The sequence below is a fragment of the Hyperolius riggenbachi genome, chromosome 5 (genome assembly GCF_040937935.1).
Source record: "Hyperolius riggenbachi isolate aHypRig1 chromosome 5, aHypRig1.pri, whole genome shotgun sequence".
Lineage (NCBI taxonomy): Eukaryota > Metazoa > Chordata > Amphibia > Anura > Hyperoliidae > Hyperolius > Hyperolius riggenbachi.
The window spans coordinates 133559730-133586524 of NC_090650.1; the positions used below are offsets into that span (position 1 = coordinate 133559730).

The following is a 26795-nucleotide window of genomic DNA, read 5'->3' on the forward strand; positions in this document are numbered from 1 at the left end:
ACACTACATAGTCCTGATGTCATGTGCAGATGGCTCCTGGTGATTAAGGACGCGCGCCGCCAGCGCTGGTGCACTACTGACGGACCTCGCTGACCCAGAAGAAGCTACATGGGCAACTGTTCGTCAGCAAACAGTTCGTGACCTCATTACCTGAGATGATATGGAAAAATTGCCACAACCAGGCAAAATCCAAATACAGCTATGTTCAGAGAACCAAGACATCAAGTTACACGTACAGCTATAAATATAAGTGCATACTACCACCTGCTGGTAGACTTTAACATTACATGAAAGTGTTTGCCTGAGCATTGCATTTTTAGCATTATCTGTTTATTTATTTACAGTGCTGCCCATAATTATTCATACCCCTAGCAAATTTTTAATTAAAGTTACTTTTATTTGACCACCAATTAATTTTGTGACAGGAAATGACATAGGGGTCTCCCAAAAGATAATAAGACCATGTACAAGAGGCATTATTGTGGAAAAAAACATTTCTCAGCTTTTATTTACATATGAGCAAAAGTGTCTTGTCCAAAATTATTCATTCCCTTCTCAATAATCAATAAAAAAAACCTTTATTGGCTATTATAGCAATCAAATGCTTCCTATAATTGCAGACCAGCTTTTTGCATGTCTCCACAGGAATTTTTGTCCATTCATCTTTAGCAATGAGTTCCAAATCTTTCAGGTTGGAGGGTCTTCTTGCCATCACCCTGATCTTTAGCTCCCTCCACAGATTCTCATTTGGATTCAAGTCAGGACTCTGGCTAGGCCACTCCAAAACGTTAATGTTGTCTGCTAACCATTTCTTCACCACTTGTGCTGTGTGTTCTGGATCATTGTTATGCTGAAATGTCCACTGCCGGCCAAGGCCAAGTTTCTCTGCAGACTGCCTGATGTTGTCGTTGAGAATCCTCATGTATTGCCCTTTTTTATGGTGATGTTTACTATGATTAGGTTCCCTGGTCCATTGGCTGAAAAACACCCCAAAGGATTAGGTTTCCACCACCATGTATGACAGTCGGGATGGTATTCTTTGGGTTGAAGGCTTCTCCTTTTTTACGCCAAATGAAGGAAACATCATTGTGACCAAACAATTCAATATTTATTTCATCTGACCATAACACAGAAGACTAGAAGTCTTCTTCTTTGTACAGATGAGCATTTGCAAAGGCCAAGCAAACTTTTGTGAGCCTTATCTGGAGAAGTGGCATCCTCCTTGGTCAGCATCATTGGAATCCAGCAATGACCGTGGGATTGTCTGCTTTGAAAAATTGCCCCCAGCAGAGCCCAGATTCACCAGGATGGCGTTTATGGTAATCCTTGGATTATTTTTCATCCCTCTCACTCTCACTTGCCAGCACAGGTGTCACTTTTGGCTTCCGATCACATCCTCTGAGATATGACAGTGTGAAAACATCTGGTATTTTTTAATAATACTTTGCAATGTAGTCACTGGACCTTAAAAACATTTAGAAATGGCCTTGTGGTCCTTTCCTGACTTGTGAGCAGCCACAATGCGCAGCCGCAGGTCCTCACTGAGCTCCTTTGTCTTAGGCCCGGTTCACATTAGCATTTGCCAACGGAACCGGCCGTACGGTTCCGTGGTCCGTTCCACTGAGCGGACGAAAAAATGCTGCAGGACCCAATTTTCCGGACTGTTTCGCTCAGCGGAACGGAAACGGAAGGTTTTGCAGCATATAGGAACCAATGAAAACAGATGTTTTACAGCACACTGGCTGTAAAATGGACCGTTTTCACAGGATCCAGCTGGCCTGATCCTTATGTCTAGTTCCGTAAAAAAACGTTAATGTGAACCGGGCTTTCGCCATGACTGTCCACAAACTAACTGCAGAGAGCTACTGTTTTCCACATGCTGAGTTGATTTAAGCAGCTGTTCCCAATTAATCAGGGTAATTAGGATGCTTTAGAACACCTTGGACTATTTGGAATGGTATAGAACTTTTGATTTTCCCACAGACTCTGACCGTTTGTGAAGGGTATGAATAAATTTGGACTGGACACTTTTTGCTCAAATGTAAATAAAAGCTGAGAAATTTTTTTTGCCCACAATAATACCTCTTGTACATTGTCTTATTATCTTTTAGAAGACACCTATGTCATTTCCTGTCAAAACAAATACTTGCTGGATTAATAAAAGTATCTTTAAGTCAAAATTTGCCAGGGGTATGAATAATTATGGGGTGCACTGTATAAAGCACTGACAACTTCAGCTGCACATTATAGACTAAATGTTTATGTTACCAATTGTTCTTCAGAGAAGCTCACAATCTAATCCACACCACAATCATAGTCTAATGTCACTTCCATACTCTAAAGCCAGGGTTGTTTTTGCTTATTTTTTGGTGGGAGAGGATGGAACCAATTAATATGAATGCTTTTGGAATATGAGAGGAAACCAGAGGAAGTCAATGCAAACAGGAGGAGAACATACAAGCTCCGTGCAGACAATGTCCTGGCCAAGATTGGAAACTAGAACCCCAGCACTGCAGGGCGAGACTGAAAATTTTAGTTATTCATAAAAATGCTTGTATAAAGTCATATGCAAATCTGTGAATAGACTGTCTCTGAGATTTCTCATTTGTTTACTCTACTTCTAGATTTCCTGAATCCAAACAGAAAACATAGGAGATTTGAAGAGTTATTGTATTTACTAGCAGACCTAAGCCCATTAACATAATGGGCTCTAGGCCTCACTCACAACCCCCGTCCGCTCCCTCCTTTGTGACCGCCGCCAGATGTAAGCGCGCATGTGCACACCCGCCCAACGGCTGCCCATGTGCTACACATGCGCTGTAGCGCTAAATCACAGACACAGGGAAAGAAGGGGATGCATAGACACAGGGGTTTTATAATATAGGATACTTAAAAAGCCCTAAAATGAATAGAACCTCAGTTTTAAGGTTGAGATATCATTCATGTTGAGATTTGTTTTTTCCTTCCCATTGTTAAAAACCATTTGTAAAAAAATACTCCTGGGGTAACTCATTCACACCAGGCACATGTTCAAATATGGTTTCAATAGAAGCAAATAAAGAATTATTACATAAACTAAGATGGGGCATGAATTGTGGAAATTGTCTTGAGAATGTTCAGCCACAAACAGTACAAATTGATGCTGATGAAAAGAGAATGTACCACGAAAAGGTATTCTTTCTGTGTAACTTCTTTTGCATTTTTCAGGTTAATCTCTTCTCTCCCTGCACTGTTTATGACATGACTGCAGCATACCGGTTACTTTGTTCAGCAGCATTAACATAAAGCTTCCTCTACTCTTTCCTCCAGCCCATGGGTGAGCAGTGTGATACTAATACAACAGAGGAATACCCAGACAGCTCGTGGTGACCCAGAACCACCTAGAAGGTATAAAGGGTTTAAAGAAACCAAAAAAATCCTCTATTAAAAAGCAATGCTAAATGTAATGTTGCCTTCTTAATACAGAAGGTATTTGGGATAATTCAGTGAGCAACTGTGGTTTCCCATGATGCATCACTCCCAAATATGCAAATCATCTCTTTCGGAGATCATCATCGGATCATCAGATCATGATGTGCAAGGCTGCACATCTGGAACCACTGGTGTATAAGAGCCTGTACCTAATACATTTTATGCTTGGTACACACAATACAATTTTCTGGAAGATTTACCGGCCAGATCAATTTTTTCTAGCGATCTGAATTTTGATCGATTTTTGGATCGATTTCCATAGAAGTGAATAGAAATCAATTGGAAAAAGGATCGGAAAATTGATTGAAATTTAGATCGGACATGTTGGAAAAAAATCAATCTGGCAGGTAAATCTGCCAGAAAGTTGTATCGTGTGTACCTAGCATTATGAAGCCGCACCAATCCAACATGCATACAGCCTGTTTCTGACTTATTTGTCCTTATCAGTGCATGGTATGGATGGATATATCTCTGTGGGATAGGGCTTTGACCAGTACTAAGAAATACCTAGTACTGGTCCAAGTATTACAACAGAGGGATTGAAAGCCTTGTAAAGAGATATGACAAATGCTTAAATAAGATGTCATTATGTGAAAAAATTATCAGAAAGTACAGTGTGCCCGATACAATTCACGGTTTCTCCTATGAGATAATTTTCATCTTCTGCAAGTGAAAAACTACCAAAAATAAGTGAAAAAGTATTTTCTTGCTTGCTGGTAGCTTAACCACTTGCCGACCGCCTACTTCATATTGGCGGCGGCAAAGTGGCAGCCCCAGGACCACGTAACGCAGAATGGCGTCGGGTCCTGGGGCACTGTTTTGCCAGGGATCGTGCGCTGAGATGCGCGCGCATCCGCCGGCAATAGGCTCCACCCACCCGCGACGTCAACCCGCTGGCCAATCGGAAGCACCGGCGGGTTGTTAACCCGACGATCGCCGGATCGGAAGCGTATAATATGCTTTGTAATGTTTACAAAGTGTATTATACAGGCTGCCTCCTGCCCTGGTGGTCCCAGTATCCGAGGGACCACCAGGGCAGGCTGCAGCCACCCTAGTCTGCACCCAAACACACTGATCTGCCCCCTGATCGCCCACAGCACCCCTCAGACACCCCCCCCCCAACCCCCAGACCACTTTGCACACAATCATCCCCCTAATCACCCATCAATCACTCCCTGTCACTATCTGTCAACGCTATTTTTTTTTTGTCCCTAAACTGCCCCCTGGGGACTCCTGATCACCCCCCACCCCTCAGATTCTCCCCAGACCCCCCCCCCCCTGTGTACTGTATGCATCTATCCCCCCTGATCACCTGTCAATCACCCATCAATCACCCCCTGTCACTGCCACCCATCAATCAGCCCCTAACCTGCCCCTTGCGTGCAATCTGATCACCCACCCACACCAATAGATCGCCCGCAGATCCGACATCAGATCACCTCCCAAGTGCAGTGTTTACATCTGTTCTCTACTCTAAACACCCACTAATTACCCATCAATCACCCCCTATCACCACCTGTCACTGTTACCCATCAGATTAGACCCTTATCTGCCCCTTGCGGGCACCCAATCACCCGCCCACACGCTCAGATTGCCCTCAGACCCCCCCTTATCAATTCGCCAGTGCATTATTTACATCCGTTCTTCCCTGTAATAACCCACTGATCACCTGTCAATCACCCCATGTCACTGCCACCCATCAATCACCCCCTGTCACTGCCACCCATCAATCAGCCCCTAACCTGCCCCTTGCGGGCAATCTGATCACCCACACACACAAATAGATCGCCCGCAGATCTGACGTCAGATCACCTCCCAAGTGCAGTGTTTACATCTGTTCTCTACCCTTTAACACCCACTAATTACCCATCAATCACCCCCTATCACCACCTGTCACTGTTACCCATCAGATTAGACCCTTATCTGCCCCTTGCGGGCACCCAATCACCCGCCCACACGCTCAGATTGCCCTCAGACCCCCCCCCTTATCAATTCGCCAGTGCATTATTTACATCCGTTCTTCCCTGTAATAACCCACTGATCACCTGTCAATCACCCCATGTCACTGCCACCCATCAATCACCCCCTGTCACTGCCACCCATCAATCAGCCCCTAACCTGCCCCTTGCGGGCAATCTGATCAACCACCCACACCATTCGATCGCCTGCAGACCCGACGTCAGATCACCTCCCAAGTGCACTGTTTACATCTGTTCTCTCCTCTAAACACCCACTAATTACCCATCAATCACCCCCTGTCACCACCTGTCACTGCTACCCATCAGATTAGACCCCTATCTGCCCCTAGGGCACCCAATCACCCGCCCACACCCTCAGAACGCCCTCAGACCCAAGCCCTGATCACCTCGCCATTGCGTTGCTTGCATCTATTCCCCCCACTAATCACACCTTGAGACACCCATCAATCACCTCCTGTCACCACCTGTCACCCCCTAACACACCTACCCATCAAATCAGGCCCTAATTTGCCCCGTGTGGGCTCCTGATCACTCGGCCAAACCCTCAGATCCCCCTCAGACCCCCTTCCGATCACCTCCTCAGTGCATTGATTGCATCTATTTTCCCCTCTAACCACCCCCTGAGACACCCATCAATCACCTCCTGTCACCCCCCTAGCACTCCTATCCATCAGATCAGGACCAATACAACCTGTCATGTAAGAGGCCACCCTGCTTATGACCGGTTCCACAAAATTCGCCCCCTCATAGACCACCTGCCATTAAAATTTGCAGATGCTTATATCCCTGAACAGTCATTTTGAGACATTTGGTTTCCAGACTACTCACGGTTTTGGGTCCGTAAAATGCCAGGGCAGTATAGGAACTCCACAAGTGACCCCTTTTTAGAAAAAAGACACCCCAAGGTATTCTGTTAGGTGAATGAAGCGTTCATAGAAGATTTTATTTTTTGTCAAAAGTTAGCGGAAATTGATTTTTATTGTTTTTTCACAAAGTTTCATTTTTCACTAACTTGTGACAAAAAATAAGATCTTCTATGAACTCACCATACACCTAACGGAATACCTTGGGGTGTCTTCTTTCTAAAATGGGGTCACTTGTGGCGTTCCTATACTGCCCTGGCATTTTAGGGGCCCTAAACCGTGAGGAGTAGTCTAGAAAACAAATGCCTCAAAATGACCTGTGAATAGGACGTTGGGCCCCTTAGCGCACCTAGGCTGCAAAAAAGTGTCACACATGTTGTATCGCCGTACTCAGGAGAAGTAGTATAATGTGTTTTGGGGTGTATTTTTACACATACCCATGCTGGGTGGGAGAAATCTCTCTGTAAATGGAAAATTGTGTGTAAAAAAAATCTAATATATGTAATTTACAGAGATATTTCTCCCACCCAGCATGGGTATATGTAAAAATACACCACAAAACACATTATACTACTTCTCCTGAGTACGGCAATACCACATGTGTGGCACTTTTTTGCAGCCTAACTGCGCTAAAGGGCCCAAAGTCCAATGAGTCCAATGACGAGTTCATAGAAGATTTTATTTTTTGTCACAAGTTAGCGGAAATTGATTTGTATTGGTTTTTTTTTTCACAAAGTGTCATTTTCCGCTAACTTTTGACAAAAAATAAAATCTTCTATGAACTCACCATACTCCTAACGGAATACCTTGGGGTGTCTTCTTTTTAAAATGGGGTCACTTGTGGGGTTCCTATACTGCCCTGGCATTTTAGGGGCCCTAAACCGTGAGGAGTAGTCTTGAAACCAAATGTCGCAAAATGACCTGTGAAATCCTAAAGGTACTCATTGGACTTTGGGCCCCTTAGCGCAGTTAGGGTGCAAAAACGTGCCACACATGTGCTATCGCCGTACTCAGGAGAAGTAGTATAATGTGTTTTGGGGTGCATTTTTACACATACCCATGCTGAGTGGGAGAAATGTCTCTGTAAATGGACAATTGTGTGTAAAAAAAATCAAAAAATTGTCATTTACAGAGATATTTCTCCCACCCAGCATGGGTATGTGTAAAAATACACCCCAAAACACATTATACTACTTCTCCTGAGTACGGCAATACCACGTGTGGCACTTTTTTGCAGCCTAACTGCGCTAAGGGGCTCAAAGTCCAATGAGCACCTTTAGGCTTTACAGGGGTGCTTACAATTTAGCACCCCCCAAAATGCTAGGACAGTAAACACACCCCACAAATGACCCCATTTTGGAAAGTAGACACTTCAAGGTATTCAGAGAGGAGCATAGTGAGTCCGTGGCAGATTTCAAATTTTTTTTGTTGCAAGTTAGAAGAAATGGAAACTTTTTTTCCCTTTTTTTTGTCACAAAGTGTCATTTTCCGCTAACTTGTGACAAAAAATAAAATCTTCTATGAACTCACCATGCCTCTCAGTGAATACTTTGGGATGTCTTCTTTCAAAAATGGGGTCATTTGGGGGGTATTTATACTATCCTGGAATTTTAGCACCTCATGAAACATGACAGGTGCTCAGAAAAGTCGGAGATGCTTCAAAATGGGAAAATTCACTTTTTGCACCATAGTTTGTAAACGCTATAACTTTTACCCAAAACAATAAATATACACTGAATGCTTTTTTTTTTATCAAAGACATGTAGCAGAATAACTTTCGCGCTCAAATGTATAGGAAATTTTACTTTATTTGAAAAATGTCAGCACAGACAGTAAAAAAAGTCATTTTTTTGACAAAATTCAGGTCTTTTTTGATGAATATAATAAAAAGTAAAACTCGCAGCTGCAATCAAATAGCACCAAAAGAAAGCTGTATTAGTGACAAGAAAAGGAGGTAAAATTCATTTAGGTGGTAGGTTGTATGACCGAGCAATAAACCGTTAAAGCTGCAGTGGTCTGAATGGAAAAAAAGGCTCTGGTCCTTAAAGGAAAACTTAAGCCAAACAAAAAAAATGACATTTACTCACCCGGGGCATCCCTCAGCCCCCTGAAGCTGGATGGTGCCCTCGCAGCCCCGCTCCGATCATCCTGTCCCCGCCGGCGGCTACTTCCGGGTTCGGCGACAGCCGCCGACAGGCTGGGAACGCGGCTGTTTTTCCGCGTTCCCAGCCGCTATATCACCCCTCTATGCTGCTATAGAGGGGTGATATAGCGGCTGGGAACGCGGAAAAACAGCCGCGTTCCCAGCCTGTCGGCGGCTGTCGCCGAACCCGGAAGTAGCCGCCGGCGGGGACAGGATGATCGGAGCGGGGCTGCGAGGGCACCATCCAGCTTCAGGGGGCTGAGGGATGCCCCGGGTGAGTAAATGTCATTTTTTTTGTTTGGCTTAAGTTTTCCTTTTAAGGGGTTTTATGACTGTAGTCCTTAAGTGGTTAAAATGCATTTTATTTATAAGATGTGAAATATCACCTTGGAGAAAAAGCGAATTGGATTAAACTCAGTGGCCCATATGCAATACACTTTTTCTCCTAAGTTTTCTCCTAGGTGATATTTTTAAATTTGTTAATAAAAAGCATTTTAAGCCACCAGCAAGAAAGAAAATGCTGAAAATTATTTTGATAGTCATTTTTAATTTACTGTTTGGTACTTTTTTAATTGAAAAGTGCTGGCAAGTTATTTTCATTTGAAGATGAAAAATTATCTCCTAAGAGAAAACTCAGGTAAAAAAGTGAATTGCATATGGCCCAGTGTGTCTAAAATAAAATGTTTCTGTAATTAATTAATTGAAACCAGCTGTTACTTTCCAGATGACTCTTGTAATAAAATTATCCTCCTAATTGTATCAGGTAATCCAATTCATATTTGAATATATATCCCTCTTGTTTACAATCTGGTTTATGTGGTATTGTTTTTTTACCACTTGATTTCTCTTACACTAAACGCATACTGTTTACAACAGCCAACAATCACTGTGTCCAGCGCTCCCATATGTTACTATAGGGACCAATTTTCCCCATTGCAATCAGCGTTTTTTTTGTTATTATTTATGTTATTATTTTATCTATTTGAATTGCACAAAAGATTCTGAAATAATGCTTGCAGGCTCATGTGTGTCATAATTTAAGATTTAATTGTAGGTACTCTACACCCCCTCCTACGTTACCAATGATAGGTAAAAAAAAAATGTAGGAAGAATTCAGGAATTCTTTTGTTTTCAAATAACACTGTTTCTGGAAATGCCAATCAAGTTTCTCTACTTATCTCTGACGCATTCAAATACAGTGGGCAGCGGCAGAATTGCAGGAAGTGACGTGAGCGGTGGAATGCAGTGCTGGATCAATTAAGTAGGTGAGTCATTCCTACCCCCGCTGCCTAATTAAATATTGCGCAAATAGCTGGAGGGGTAGCACGGACGCGGAAGTCCGTCCCTCCTCCCCACAGCTGTGCCCGCTGCTCTCCTTTCCTGGCTGCTACCCCCTCCAGCTCGGCGACCCCCCCCCCCCCCACTTCTGCCGCCTGAGTAACCGCCTCGCCCTGCCTCATGGGCGGCCTGGGGCTGAGGTTTATTCCAAAAGAGAATTAATGGAATTCTTCTCATGTATCTTCATTGTACCACCAGAACAGAAAGCTGATTTTCATAACTGGGTACCCTGTGTTGGTAGTTTTCAAATCAAGACTTTAGAAGCAATATTATAATGTCTACATCAAACTTAAAGACAATCTTCAACTTTCCCTAAGAAAAAAAATAGTCCTTAACAAATCATCAACATGCTGCTTTATACTGAAATACCTGTGATTACTCACTCTTTGCCCTGATCTCTCTCTCTTCATGTGCTTCACAGAGAATCTACTAAAAAAAATGAACTGTAAGGCCTGGCAGATCGCTCGCCTTCTTTAAGCCTCTATACCCCAATCTGACACCCCCTGCTTGAACAGGAGTCAAGTATCATCTGACTTCAGTCGACCCTAGGACTTAGGATGCAAGGTCTAGCGACTAAGGTCAGGAAGGCTCGAGTACCACCAAGATTTACTAGGCAGTGATACAGACAAATATAGTCAAAACAGTCCAGGGTCATACACAGTAATCAGATGGCAGTCAATCAGAGGAGTAAGCAATATCGTAGTTGACAAGCCAGAGTTCATACACAAACAGACAATACGAGGTACAAGGGATGAGACAATGGAGTGGTTAAAACTAGCAAAGGTCGGTCCAGGTGGCAATCAGAATTGTCAGGTGCACAGGCAAGGTGATAGACAAGAGACACAGAGATAACACCCAGCAGCTAGCTCTGGCGACTAATGTTATCATGGGCATCTTGCAGGTCTGAAAGCTTGGTTTTTATACTGACATCAGCCAATGAGAAGGGCAAGTCCGCGTATGCGCAGTGCACCCCGACTCGCCTAGCTATCGGGGTTGCTAACAGGAAAACGAGGAGGTGACGGAGAACTTCGAAGCAGCAATTGGTGCAGAAGCGGTTGCCCTGCGGGAATTAGATCATGCTATATTAGCATTATCCAGGAGCGCCACGGGGAGGCTTCTCAATGCCCCCAGCTTGGGGCCCTGCGGCACCCTGGTTGAATGGGGGCATTGGGAAGCCTCCCCGTGGCGCTCCTGGATAGTGCTAATGTAGTATGAACTAATTCCCGCAGGGCAACCTCTTTGCGGTATTGGTTTTAACCCTGCAAACTTTGGAATGCGAAAGCAAATGCATATTTGCATGAGCTATGTCTCATGAGTAGCCAATTAGGCCAAATTTGCAAAGCCAGATTTGCCAGGTGTTACTTGGTTTGATGCACACATAAATTCTCTATAAAGTGTAGTGTTTCATTTCTATCCCCCCTTTGGAGGCGGGTGGTGGATGGCTTGTTCTAGGAGGTGAGAGCCCTGGAGCGAGCTGTCTGCGCCTGCCTTCCCCCCTTCCTTGGAGTGTTGTGTGAAAGCCAGCTCTGAGCTCCAAAGCTTGGGGTGGCCCATGCTTCACTCCTTTCTCATGTGTTCGCTCCCAAGTTGCGCTCATGTAACAGAACGCAATGGACGTTAAGGTAAGTGCCTGTTTCTAAATTTTGGGAGGCAGGTACGGGTGGCTCTTCCCGGCGCTGGCCACGCTTGGGGGGGTCGCCTGCACCTCTCGGCCTCCCCCTCCGGGATGCCTCTGTGGTTTCCAAGTAGTGAGAGCGCTTGGGGCCCTGCTGCACCCTGGTTGTATGGCGGCACTGGGAAGCATCCCCGTGGCGCTCCTGGATAGTGCTAATGTAGCATTAACTAATTCCCGCAGGGCAACCACTTTGCGATATTGGTTTTAACCCTGCAAACTTTGGTATGTGAAAGCAAATGCATATTTGCATGAGCTATGTCTCGTGAGTAGCCAATTAGGCCACATTTGCAAAGCCAGATTTGTCAGGTGTTACTTGGTTTGATGCACACACACATAAATTCTCTATAAAGTAAATAGTAAGTAATCCTGGGACTACGTATTTAGAGAACAGTACTTTTCTGAGGGTCAGTGGAGGTTGGAGGGAGGGAGTAGAAAGCTATTTTATTGATAATGTGTGAAACATCCTTATGAGAAAATGCAGAATAAACATTTTCTGAATCATTACCAATCGTATTTGTTTCTTTGTGTAGCCACAAATAGCAAAGGCATATTGAATGGAAATAGCAAACAGAACATTCATTTTAATGTCATGACATTTTTACTTTGTATGGAAGTCCTTTGTGAATAAATAACAGCTGCAACTCCCAATAATGTATGAAGCTTTCTTCTGTACTTACAAAGAAAGGTATGGTAGCTGCCAGGTTTTTATAATATAATTCTAATTTTATTTTTGATAACACTGCAGCAAATAAATTTGAAGCGCCGTGAGATATGAAATTGCTGTGTGCAATTAGAGTGTCACAGTCAGAATGTAATAGGTCAGCCTTGCTACTGATTATTTAGCTAACCGGTGTTGTGAGGCCATTGTATTTTTGGGGACTTATTTTCACCATGGCAGCCTGAACTGTGCTTTCAGTTGAATGACCAACTGCTGCGACAAATTATTGCATGAACTTGTTTGGTCTTGAATCTAAAATGTGAGCATGATTTAAGCTTTAATACTAATGCTTCAGTTGAGTACATTGTCCTTTAAAAGCACAGTAACATCCTTGTCTATAGGTACAACTTTAATTGTTGCTAAGATAAAATGCAATAGCCAGTTATTAAAACTACAATTATACTAATATTGTACTACAGCTAAACCTAACCCATGTCTCACACTGTACCCTCCCACTTCCGATGCCTCTACCATATGGCTAACCTTAACCACCCCCTCTCACTCGGCTGTTACCAACCCCATGGCTAACCTTAGCTCCCCCCCTCCCCCCCATTCCGCCGCCAATATTTATCGGATGCCCAAATGTCCCATTATTACTGGTATTACAATAGGAGCCAAGGGCGGGCCCAAACCTCCGCTGCTAGCAGGCGTTCAAATTTCCTGCTTCCTTTTTTCAGTACTTTTCACTTGTGTAAACTGTAAAATAATAACTTGTGATAACTCTACATTTTCTGAAAGGTTATACTGTACCCAAAGAGAAATAATAAAATAAAACATATCAGCCATTTAAGTAAGTACTTAGATGTTTTTCCTTTGGTAGTTTAAAACCCCACCCATTTGCAACAGAGAGATCAATATATTATGTTCATGGTTTTAGTTAACACAAGCTGATATTCACTTCAAATCAGCAATAGATCAAATAAGAATACTGCATGAGGAGAGAAATGGTAAGTGCTCTTGCAATATGTGGAACTAATGACTTTAGCATTTGGTTTTCAGCTCCTGCTGTATTTGTGCTGGAGAAGTACTGCATATTCTGGTGTATAAGACTACTCTTTAACCCTTGAAAATCTTCTGAGAAGTCAGGGGTCGTCTTATACCCTGGGTGTCATTGATGCGGGGTGATACGCCCTATCCTGTTACCTCCTCTCAGATCTCGCTGCTGAGGACTGTAGTGAAGCGGTGCTGGCGCACATGTGCGAGATCTGAGAGGCAGAGAAGGAGGTAAATAGGATACAACAGCGGCCAGAAGGGTGAACGAGGCGTGTTTTATCGGCACAGCGCTATCTATTCTTCCATACCGCTCTGATAAACAGGTAGACCAGGAGAGCTGACCATTCCAACCAGTCAATCAATTGCCTATATACTGTTATATACTGGGTACAACATGCAGTACAGCACCAGTATCTGTACATACAAGGCACCAGTACATGGTTTTTTTTTTATTTGGTGTGCGTTGAAAAAGGAGTAGTTTTATATGGGGAGTATATCCCAAACTCTATATTTTAACTGGAAAAGTTAGGGGGGGGGGGGGTCGTCCTATATGCCCAGTCATCTCATACGCTGGAATATATGGTCATTGCAGTCATACACAAGCCTGGTGTTGGTTTGTTCTAACCATTTGCCATTTCTCTTTGCATGCAGTATCCAATAAGAATAATTAGACTGTGTGTTGACTCGTAGTGGATACATCTGCAGACCAATATAAAATGACCAATAATGTATTATTTTATCAATCAATGAGTCATAGGATTTGCTGGGAAATTGTGTGCTTGTGCAAACAACCAATTGAGGTAATGTGACTAAAAAGAGAACCATGGGAACTTGCCTGGAACAAAATATGTTACATTTAATATGTGTGTGCATGTTAACTTGGCATTCCCAGCCAATCAATCACCAAAAGAGAAGTCGATTGGAACAATTTATTTCCTTAAACGTTGGCTGAGGATAACTTTGTGTGTTCTAGGCCTTTGTTAAAAGCTTGCAGGAGCTCTTTCACATGTTTGTTTTTTCAAGGTTAACATTCATAGGGCTTTAACAAATTTTAACATGTGACTGTTGAGGAAATATCTATAGCAGGATTTCATTTAGCGGTATTACCTTAGGCCGTTCTGCATCAAGTGACTGCTGTCTTGCAGAACAGCTTTGGTCAAGTGACTCTTGGAAAGGCATTCATAGCAGGATATATTGAAATCTATTATGCTAGTGTGCTCTGGCCACAGTACAATGTCCCAGCTGTCATTTAATGCATTGGAAAGCATCCAAATTACACAGATATTTAAAGCAATTCCTTGTATAAAGTAACAGCAAAGAATAATCTGTGCCAGCTACAGCTGCTTAGTGCTCCAAAGGATTTGGAATGACGAAGGCTTGAGACTGCAGAGAAGTCAATTCATTTTCTTTAAGGGGTTAGACCAACCAAATTTGATATTTTACTTACCAGTGGCGTGTGTTGCGATAAAGCTGGGTACGCACCTGAGAGCTGCCAGATGTTCAGGCACAAGTCAGCAGCCTTTGGGACTAGCTTTGAGTAGGCTTGTGTGGCTCAGCCAAATGGTGTTAGTCATTACTGTCAAGCTAACATTTTAGGGGATGCTAGTACAGACGAGTAAAGGGGCATACACATGCACAATAAGTGTCACCGTTAATGATTGCATTCAGTTGTTAGGGTGACACCTGGGGAACAATCGCTATACATACATGTCCCTTGGCCATATTCGATGGAGGGGGAGGAGGGATGATGGCCTGGGGTGGTTCACGCTGGAGCAGCTTCTAGTTGGCTGGGTAAGCACGAGAACAATGCGCTCTCCTGTCGCTTGATTGATGGTGTCACTCATGCCTAGTACACACCATAAAATGTTTAATTTTCTTTAATGCTGGGCATACACGGCACTTTCTTTCCTTATCAATCGAGCCGCTGATGGGATAATATAGATTCCTCGCTCAATCCCCGCCGGCGAACAATAGCGGGGAATCGAGCGGCTTATAAGGAGCGCCGCCGGGGACGAGCGGGAATCGATCCACGCTCACGCACGGACGAGCGGGGATGCGCCGGCATCGATCCGGCACATAATTGCATCCAGAAACGTGCCGTGTATGCCCGGCATAAGATTTACCTGCCAGATAACCATCTATCTGCCTAGCAGTTAAGCATTGTTCTACTTAGCAGGAGATAACCAGAAGACAATGCACCAGAGATAATGACCAGTCTCTACCAGTAAGGCCCATGATTTTCGCAAACGACCCGTCGTTTGGACGTCCAAACGACCAGTCGTTCGAACGTCAAATCGGGCGTGTGTACAGTCTGTCGTTCAGCTGATAAGACTGACTGGACTCAGTCTTATCAGCTGAACGACAGACTGTACACACGCCCGATTTGACGTCCGAACGACCGGTCGTTTGGACATCCAAACGACGGATCGTTTGCGAAAATCAGATGTGTGTATGGGCCTGTACTTTACAGAAAATAATCTAATTACAGAAAATCGTATGGTGTGTGCTGAGCATACATGGTTCGTTTTATATTATCAATGGCTCGATTGATAATATTCAACCTGTCCGATCACTGCGGCGGGTCGATACCGTGCTCGATCCCCACGGGCGTATATTGGTAGAAATGAAAGGCAGATAAGGAAGTGCCCGCGGGGACGAGCGGGGATCGATCCGCGAGCACGCGCGGATGAGCGGTGACGCGCGGCGCATAATGTAACCATGTATGCCCAGCATTATAGATCTGGCATAATTGGTGTTAGGAGGCTATCATCTGATGTCTGTAGACAGCTTAATTGGCTTTTTATATTTACCTATCGTAATTCCTAGCTGTGTTTCTACCCACTTGGAGTCTCACTCCTATAGCTACTGTGTATGCTTATTATTATTATATAAAATCAATGTAAAAATACTGTACAGTTATACGAGACAGTCAGACCTACTGGTGAATACTGGGTAACTCAAAGGCAAAGCTACTACAAACAATGCTGTTTTATCTCCTACTAGGCAAGGAGCTGCACAATATATATATATTTGTAAATGTATTTCCAAAGGTAATTCATATATTTTACACTAATCAACCTGATTGCTTTGAGAAATTTCCTTGTTCAGTTTGGGGTTTGCATAGAAACAAGTAGTCAGTGTCTCGCAGTGAGCTGCAGGTTAAATACTCTCATCGCATTTTATACTTAGTATCGGAGTATTTAACCTGCAGTTGAGTTGACTAAGTTACATACATACATACTCACACTAATTGTTGCCCTTAAAGAGAATCTGTAACAAAAAAAAGAACCCCTGGAGGGTACTTACTTGGGGAGGGGGAAGCCTCTGGATCTTAAAGAGCCCCCCTCCCTTTCTCCTCGTAGAGGGGATCCAGGGCTGGGACCCCCAAGGATCTCCTTGTTGGCCGCTTGTCCTGCACAGTAGAGCAGACCCAATTGTGCTTGGCTATTTCCGTGAGCCTGAGCAGAGAGCCGCTACTGCGCATGTGCGCAGCAATTGTAAATATTATTGTGGCTCTGAGTCCGAGGGCTGCTGGCGATGGATCCAGATGGCTGAGCAGGATGGGGGAAGCTTCTTTAGGATCCAGAGGCTTCTCCCTCCCAAAGTAAGTATGTCCCTGGGGCTCTTTTTTTTGTTACAGATTCTCTTTAATGGCTGTGCATCGATTGTTGGGGCAAATGTTTGGAGCATGAGCAATATACTATTGCCAAGCAGTGTATACAGTTCAATTGAGAGGAGAGGAGGGATGAGGTACACAAGTGAGCAGCTTTCAGTGGGGAAAGTAGCACAATGGACTTGATCATGGCTCACTCATTGGTTGTCATTGAGCGATTTCTAAATGACATTGGAGGGCAGCTATACACATGCTAAATTCTTGGCCAATGCAGCTCCATAGCTGACCGACTGTCCTGGCTGAAGTTTGTCTAGCGAGTGTATGAGACTTTAGAGGTATTACTTATCTGTAAAGATTCCAATTTGTCATTAGTTGTGATGGTTTAATTATTATCTCATTACAGTACATACTTTTTGAGCACCATGGACTGTGAAATAAATTGGGGTTTAGTTGGGTATTAAAGAGGAACTGTAATGACGCATAGTAGACCATAGTAAATAGAAAACCCATTATTACTTTAAATATCCTGGTTTCAGCATGATAAACGTCTTTATAGCTATATATTGCTGCTCATTTCACAGAGAAAAAACAAAAACATTCCACAGTGATTCACCTTGCAGGCAGTAAAGATGCAGCCATCTCTGATACATTTAAGAATGCAAATCATGGTAAGGAAGGGGTGTGTGTGTGTTTGCGTGTGTGTGTGCATGTGTGTGTGTGTTTGTGTTTGTGTGTGTGTGTGTGTGTGTGTGTGTGTGTGTGTGTGTGTGTTTGTGTGTGTCACCCAGTAATTAGAGCAAAGTTGCTAGACAGAATACAAAGGGTACACAGTAAAATGATTGATCAGCATTAACTATGAAAAGTTCATATGAAATTTAAAAGCACAGTATGTAGGGAACCTGAATACAGTGATCCAAAAGCCCATGTAATAATATGTTCAGCTAAGTACACCTTGCCAGCAGTACAGAGGCATGCATCTCTCTGATATATTGAAGAATGTAAATCAGGGTAAGTACCTTACCCTGATTTACATTCTATTGTACCAATATTGTACCTCCTTCCCCTTTTACACCTATTGTACCAATAGGTGTAAAAGGGGAAGGAGGGGAGAGGGGTCAAACCTGAGTCATAAGGGTAATAAGTCCCAAAATAGACAAAATACAAAGAGTAAACTGTACATGGTAATATGATTAATCAACTTTAATTATGAAAAAGCTCATATGAAATTTAAAAGCACAGTATGTAGGGAACCCTCATACAGTAAACCAAAAGCCCATGTAATAAGCTGATCAGCTATGTCATAAAAAGGTGTGGCCATACTGAAGTATAAAGTTCTACGCTCCACTGATATAGTGTTATGTACTGGTGGGTCACTGCTGCATGAGAGCCATGGAGACAGAGATACTGAGGATAACGGAGATTCGCATAACTGGAGGCTGAACAGGTAAGTTACCTCTCCACTCCATTCAGTACAATTCAGAGGGCCTACTGCAGATCTCCATGAGGCCTGTAGCAGATCCCCAGGGGCGTTTTTAGGCATAGGAGTTCCAGGCCATTTCCTGGAGTGCCACTGGTCCTGGGAAGCGCCCTGCCCCTGGATTAAGCCCTGCCCCCGAACGATGCCTCGCCCCTGGACTAAGACCCGTCCCACTGGTCTCCTATTACCTGCTTCTGCTACATGTGTGCAGCAGCAGGAAGTTCTGTCTCCTGAGAAGCAGCAGCTTTGAAGGTCCCTGGAGAGCAGACATTACAAGGTCGTAGTAGAAAGTTTCAGGCAGATGCCACTGTACCACTGTGCCACTTCTCCCCCCCCCCCCCCTACCCATGCATCCTTCTGTCCCTCCCTTTGTGCCTCCTTTTTTCCCGCTTGTGACCTCAGTCCCCCTGTGCCTCCTTCTGTTCCCCCCTTTGTGCCTCCTTCTGTCTCCCTGTGCCTCATCCTGTCCCTCTGTGCTTTCTTCAGTCCCCCTCTGCTTCCTTCTGTCCTCCAGTGCACCTCCTTCTGTCCCCCTGTGTGCCTCTTTCTGTCCCCTTGTGCTACCTCTGCCCCCCTGTGCATCCCTTTGTCCCACTGTGCCTAGATTCCTTCTGACCTAGACAGAAGAACAGCATTGATGAACGCACAGCTTCTGCTGCCCTATACTCAGCCTTTACATGCTAAGCTGATTGCAACGAAAATGTGACAAGGATCAGTGGGTTGTTTGTATCTCGGGGAATCCCGGTTTTAAGCATCCACCTTATATGCCATGTGGTTCATATATTCTTTAGTGTGTGCATTTTTTTCCTTGGGGGACGGTGACACAGGGCTTCTTGCCTGGAGTGACAAAAAAGCTGGAAACGGCCCTGAATACCTCTTTATTACTCAATGTTCCTATTAGGCACATTAAAGTTGCCTTGGAGGTAATCTGACTCGGCCCATATTATTACTGCTGAAAATCCTGTGCAGAAGTAACTATCTAATTAGAAAACACAGACATACTGTCTCTTTATCATATTTTGTCTAGCATATATTTTAGATAACAGGGTGGGATCACTGTTCACACAGACGATGCACAAAATATTGCCTAGCAGCATCTGGAAAAGGAAGAGAGGAATAGTCATGGCAGCAGTGCTTAGTTTGCCAAAATACCCACAAATAACTTCATTCTACATATCGTTTGAAGATATTTGAGGCCATCAGCAAAAGAATAGTTAGGCTTTGTAGATTTTGTAATCGTATCATTCCTTAACCATGTATATTCCACATTTACTAGCGCTCAATGTCCCAGACTACAACCACCAATTCGATACTTGGGCCTTCAGACACATATACGTGTAGTAAAAGTGGAATATACGTTTGGACTGGCCTGAGGAGGCGTAAAACTTTAGCGCTCCACCGAAGTAAAAAAAGTAGGCATAGGGTAAAACAGTGAGCGCGGTTTTTGCTCTGTGTATTTTCCTTAACCATGGCTTGCCAATTGACTTTAGAGCAGCCCTGCAAAATTGCCATTTGAAAGTTTTTTGTCTCAGTAAACTGCAGTTTAACAATAGTTTGAGAAACTTTATGACTGTCACACTGCCCCAATGTGTAAAGCCCCATCTACACGATACAATTCCACGTGCGATCGATTGAATTCGATTGGATCAATTAAATCCCACATGTCCTATTGGGACTCCATCGATAGTGTGGTCAATTTTGCATTGATATCTAACCAAAATCGATCACACTATCAATCGAGTCACGATTGGACATGTCGGATTTAATCGATCCAATCGAATTCGAACAGATCGAATTCGAACGATCGCACGTGGAATTGTATTGTGTAGATGGGGCTTAAAACAATTTACTCTATCCATGGCAAGTTTCTCATAACAGGATCTGTTTTTGACAAACTACGTAGCAGAATGCCTGCTACTACCACAACCGATGAAAAACATTTTTTTTAAAGAGAATATTTATTGAGTTTTAACAAAGTTGCTTTTCAATAGTAGAGAGCCACAAAAATTACAAATAATTAAGACGTCATGGCAAACAAAAAATAAGTACAATAACAATCCAAGAAGATGTATACTCACAGTAATGTGATACATAATCATATGCTGCACTATACAGAGAATTCATATACTGAGCACGGTTATAGGGCACTGAGAAAGAATAAATGACCATACTACTTTTACAGCTGTAACAACTCCATTCTGAGTCATTTAGATCAGGGGTCCCCAACCTTTTTCGGCCCGGGGACCGGTAACCGTCCAAAATTTTCTCTGGGGCCCGGCGGGGGGGGGGCGGGAGGTTGGAGCGGCGACACAGCAAGCACAGTTGCCCCAGTATAGGGAGTCTAGTTACCCCGGTACAGCTAGTATAGTGCCCCAGTATGATTAGTATCAAAGTGACCAAGTATAGTTGCCCCAGTATAGCTAGTATAGTGCCCCATGTGCCCCAGTGTAGCTAGCATAGTGCCCAGTGTGCCCCAGCATAGCTAGTATAGTGCCCAGTGTGCCCCAGTATAGCTAGTATAGTGCCCAGTGTGCCCCAGCATAGCTAGTATAGTGCCCAGTGTGCCCCAGCATAGCTAGTATAGTGCCCAGTGTGCCCCAGGATAGCTAGTATAGTGCCCAGTGTGCCCCAGTATAGCTAGTATAGTGCCCAGTGTGCCCCAGGATAGCTAGTATAGTGCCCAGTGTGCCCCAGTATAGCTAGTATAGTGCCCAGTGTGCCCCAGGATAGCTAGTATAGTGCCCAGTGTGCCCCAGGATAGCTAGTATAGTGCCCAGTGTGCCCCAGTATAGCCAGTATAGTGCCCAGTGTGCCCCAGGATAGCTAGTATAGTGCCCTGTGTGCCCCAGGATAGCTAGTATAGTGCCCCATGTGCCCCAGTATAGCTAGTATAGTGCCCAGTGTGCCCCAGGATAGCTAGTATAGTGCCCAGTGTGCCCCAGTATAGCTAGCATAGTGCCCCAGTATAGCGCCCCATGTGCCCCAGTATAGTTAGAATAGTGCCCCATGATAGCTAGTATAGTGCCCCAGTGCAGCCGACTCCCCCCCCCCCCCCCCGCGGCCGCCGCTCCTGTTACCTTATGAGCTGGCGGCCGCTTCCTGTCACAGATTCCCGTAGTCGCTCTCCTCCGTGCAGCATCTTCTATTTACAGCAGCGCGTTGCACGGCTGCAGTAAGGAGGGAAGGAGGAGGGGCAGCGGTTCCCATGGTAATGGCGAACGCCGCTGCCCCGCCTCCTTCCCTCCTTACAGCAGCCGCACAGGAAGCGCTGCTGTAATAGGAGACGCAGACGCTACACAGAGGAGAGCAGCTACGGGGAATCTGACAGGAAGCGGCCGCCAGCTCATAAGATGACAGGAGCAGCGGCCGCGGGGGGAGGAGGGGCGAGAGGCCAGACCCGCCGCGACCCAGCTGGCAACTGCCCACGGACCGGCAGTGGGTCGCGGCCCGGTGGTTGGGGACCCCTGATTTAGATGGCTCGATAGATAATTTCCAACACGTCCGATATCCCGCCAGATCAATTCTGCGCTCGATTCTGCATCGAGGACAATGGGAAAAGATAAGAAAAATGAGCAGAAGATAAGAGAATCGCCTGCAGAATCGAGCGGCAAAAATGATCGGGCGCAGAATCGAGCGCCAGAATCGACCCGTGTATTCCCAGCATTAGTCTAAGATAGATACATTAATATCTAGATTAGGTATAGTTATATCAGAAGCGTCTAACCATGTACTCCCCACTTTATGGGGAGTGGAAGGACTAGGTTAATCAACTCCAAAGCTCTCCCTGTGCTGGTTTCGGGTTGTTCAAAAACATCAAGTGGAAGATTATGGTGCTCGTGTGGAAATGTACAAATCACTCCTGCACCATTATAAAAAAAAAAACTCAGAGACTTGCCTCCAAAGATGGCTGAAAATCAAAAATGGAAGTGCTCATATGGAGGTATAAAACAAGTTTTCGGCCCCGTTTTCACTAGTGCCGCACGCGTCAGGGAGACGCGCAGCGGCACTTCCGGGTGTGTGGGATCGCAGGCGAATCCCAGAAGCCGTGCCATGCATGGCTATAGGATTCGCAGCCTTCTGCGAGAAATCTGCGGGCAGTGCCGTCCGAATCACTACCGCAAGTGATTCGGCCGGCGGCACCATAGCTCCCTATGGCAGAGTTTCCCCGCATGATTTGCCGGATTCGAAGCGGTTTCCGCTCCAGTGGAAACTGACCCTTCAAGGCATTGGACCTGGATCTCAAGCCTAGCAAGTAAAATTGTAATTACTCATTGGAACTGGATAGCAAGCCTAGCAAGTAAAATTGTAATTACTCATTGGAACTGGATAGCAAGCCTAGCAAGTAAAATTGTAATGACTCATTGGAACTGGATAGCAAGCCTAGCAAGTAAAATTGTAATGACTCATTGGAACTGGATAGCAAGCCTAGCAAGTAAAATTGTAATCACTCAAAATGTGATGGAAATACTTTTTTATGATGCTAGTAATGTAAATAAACTCTTTTTTTGTGTTATTTTTATGAAATTATTAAGTGTGTAGTGACTGTTGGTAGACCCTGTATAAAAGAAATAGGGCAGTCGCAATAATATGGAATTATTTGGAAGTTCACTTAAAGTGTACCTTAAGTGTCCCAAAAAAATTGAGTTTTACTCACCTGGGGCTTACCTCAGCCCCCTGCAGCTGATCGGTGCCCACGACGAGTCGCTCTGATGCTCCGGGTCCCGCTGGCGGCCACTTCCGGTTTCGCCGTCAGGACCCATCAGGCTGGGGAACGCGGCTGATACTACGCGTTCCCAGCCAAAATAGCACCCGTATGCGGCCATATGTCCGGGAGCATCAGAGCGATTCGTCGTGGGCACCGATCAGCTGCAGGGGGCTGAGGTAAGCCCCAGGTGAGTAAAACTCAATTTTTTTGGGACACTTAAGGTACACTTTAATGCAATTGTAACCAAAATAGATACATCTTAAAGTGTAACTGTCGGGCATAAAATAAAAAATCAATTCTTTATTTCTATCTGGTAAACAAGTAATAAGGATGCTAAGCAGGCAATACAAAATTTAAAATCACTATTACTTTTCTTGTTGATAAATGATCATTCCCCAGTTTACCTGACTCTTATTTGGTACACAAAATTTGGTACACAAAAAGGAAGTTGCAGGCCTCTTTTTGCTTCTCTATTTCCCCTCAGACAAAACTAATGAAGCCTGATTGGCTTGAAGCCTCTTTCCCTCTTCTTTTCCCCTCCCACATCTCTGTTCCTCTCTGATTGGCCAATATTTCTCATGCTGAGACAATGCACTTTCTATAGTAAAGGGTGGGCAAATCAGGCAGAGAAGAGTAGGGCAGGAAATTACATCAGGATTGGCTTCAAAATAGCCACAATTAAAATGGGAAATGCTAAGAAGGATTTTCCCTTTTTTTACTGTAGAAAAATCACTAAAATCAAAACATGGACAGTGCAATACATATGTTATGCAAGTAGAGCAAGTATTTACAGTTGTGTTCAAAATTATTCAACCCCCAATGCTGTAGAGGGTTCTAGGGAATTTCGTGTACATTTGTAATTGTGTTCAGAATGAAATCTTACAAGGACTTTTTAAAGAACCAAATGCAACTAAAATGACATTGTTTTTGTAATACAGTATTACATTTTTTTTTTTGTGATCTCTTCATTGACACAATTATTCAACCCCTTAAAGAACAAGCGACACCCATGCTAACCTAGAAATAAAAAACACATATGTAAGTAGATAAATACTACTTCTACTTACATAACAGATGTATTATGTATTGTGCTATCCACGTAATGATTCCTGTGAATTTTAGAATGGAAAACCAGAAAATCCTATTCTAGGCAGTGGCCATTTTGCCAAGCTAATGCTGACATCATATCCTACCTGACTCTTTTTTTTTCCCCCTCCCTTCTCTTGCTCGTTGTGTATTCATTAGCTGCCCTCCTCCCAGAGTCTTCAGACAATCCCACTGAGGTGTATACTAGGAACTACACTGTCTTAAGCCTCATCTACACGCGTAGATGAGGCTCCGATCCGGCGGCTCAATTAGCCGCCGGATCACCTCTTCCGCGTCCCCGCTCGCTCGCGGGTGCGCCAGATTCGATACCCGCTCGTCCCCGCGCCGCACATCTTCCGCTCGATTCCCTGCCATTGTCCCCTCGCCGGGAATGAGCAGGGAATCGGCATTAGCAAGATTCGACCTGTCGGATCTTATCAATCGAGCCGCATCAGCGGCTCTATTGATAAGCCACATCGCCGCCTCATCTACGCGTGTAGATGAGGCTTTATCCTCCAATCACTGAGTCACCTCAGTCTTGCTTGTAAACACAAGTAATCAGAGGGTGTTTCTGATGAGCAGCTAGACAGGGATATAAATGGAAGAGGAGGAATATATTATAGATAAAAAGAACTCCCAGCATTCAACTCTTTGGCACTGTTTGGCACTAGAGCCAGTGCTCCTAAAGTATGTGATAACTACAAACCATAACAGCAGAAAAAGTTTTGCAAGTTTTGAATGCAGGATTAGCATCTTTATCACTTAATATACTCAGACCAGTTGCTGTTGAAATTTGATTTTTATGGTGACAATACCGCTTTAAAGACTACCACTCTTAAGAACAGAGGTTCATTCAAGTGTTTTCGTTCAGGTATTGAAAACACCTGTGGATGTTAACGAGCAGCAATCAAGCATAATAAGCACCAATTAGTTAAAATTGGTGTGATACTCAGCTCCTTCTAGACATTTACGGGTGTGTTTACAAACATGGTGAAGTCAAGAGAATGGTCCAGGAAGACAAGAAAAGAGGTGATTTCTCTTCACAGGAAGGGCAATGACTATAAGAAGATTGCAAAGATGTTAAACATACCAAGAGACACCATAGGAAGCATCATTCGCAAATTCAAGGTAAAGGGCACTGTTGAAACGCTACTTAGTCGTGGCAGAAAGAAGATGCTGACTTTGACTGCTGTGCGCTACCTGAAGCGCAAAGTGGAGAAAAGTCCCCATGTGACTGCTGAGGAACTGAAAAAAGATTTGTCAGATGCGGGAACTGAAGTTTCAGCTCAGACAATAAGGCGCACACTGCGTAATGAAGGCCTCCATGCCAGAAATCCCAGGCCCACCCCTTTGCTGTCTCCAAAGAATAAGAAGAGTCGACTGCAGTATGCCAAAAGTCATGTGGACATACCATAAAAGTTTTGGGATAGTGTTGTGTGGACTGATGAAACAAAATTAGAACTGTTTGGGCCCATGGATAAACGCTATGTTTGGAGGAGGAAGAACAAGGCCTATGAAGAAAAGAACACCTTGCCTACTGTGAAGCATGGCGGGGGGTCAATCATGCTTTGGGGCTGTTTTGCTTCTGCAGGTACAGGGAAGCTTCAGCGTGTGCAAGGTACCATGAATTCTCTTCAGTACCAGGAGATATTGGATGAAAATGTGATGCAGTCCGTCACAAACCTGAGGCTTGGGAGACGTTGGACCTTTCAACAGGACAATGATCCCAAGCTTACCTCCAAGTCCACTGGAGCATGGTTTCAGATTAATGGAACATTTTGGAGTGGCCATCGCAGTCACCAGACTTAAATCCGATTGAGAACCTCTGGTGGAATTTACAGAGGAACTGTAACGACAAAACGGCCCCTGGGGGGGGTACTCACCTCGGGTGGGGGAAGCCTCAGGATCCTAATGAAGCTTCCCACGCCGTCCTGCGTCCCTCGGGGGTCTCGCTGTAGCCCTCCGTACAGCCGTGACGCAATATTTACCTTCCTGGCTCCTGCGCAGGCGCTCTGATGCCTCTCGGCGCCGAAGTAGGCGGAAATACCCGATCGCCGTCGGGTCTGCTCTACTGCGCAGGCGCAAGTTTCCGGCGCCTGCGCAGTAGAGCGGACCCGACGGAGATCGGGTATTTCCGTCTATTTCCGTGCCGAAAGTCGCCACAGCGCCCCCGCTGGAGCCAGCAAAGGTAAATATTGAACTGACAGTCGGCACAGTCGCCGGCTGTTCGGAGGGCTGCGGCGAGACCCCCGTGGGACAGAGGACGGCGTGGGAAGCCTCATTAGGATCCGGAGGCTTCCCCCACCCGAGGTGAGTACCCCCCAGGGGAGGTTTTTGTTGTTACAGAGTCTCTTTAAGGAAAGCAGTTGCAGCGCGCAAGCCTAAGAATGTGACTGAACTGGAGGCTTTTGCCCATGAAGAATGGGCTAAGATACCCGTTTATCGCTGCAAGACACTTGTATCAAGCTATGCTTCACGTTTAAAAGCTGTTATAAATGGAAAAGGATGTTGCACTAAGTACTAATAATGAATGTCACTTGGGGGTTGAATAAAACTGATAATGATGTGAGCACAGAAAAGACATTTGTGGTTATTTCATTTTAAATGTTATGTTATATTTGTATGACTTACAAGTGCCTCTTTGATTTAATTGTAAACAAGATGACTGAAATGATCAAAATCAATGTCAAACTGGCCAAAACACTCAATTTCAGTGGGGGTTGAATAATTTTGA

General features: G+C 44.5%; 1 protein-coding gene across 1 annotated transcript in view; it reads right to left on the bottom strand.

The window, feature by feature from the left end:
* ATP2C1 (ATPase secretory pathway Ca2+ transporting 1) overlaps positions 1–26795 on the bottom strand; it is a 217961-nt gene that overhangs the window by 187724 nt on the left and 3442 nt on the right. The gene's annotated exons all lie outside the window — the stretch shown is intronic.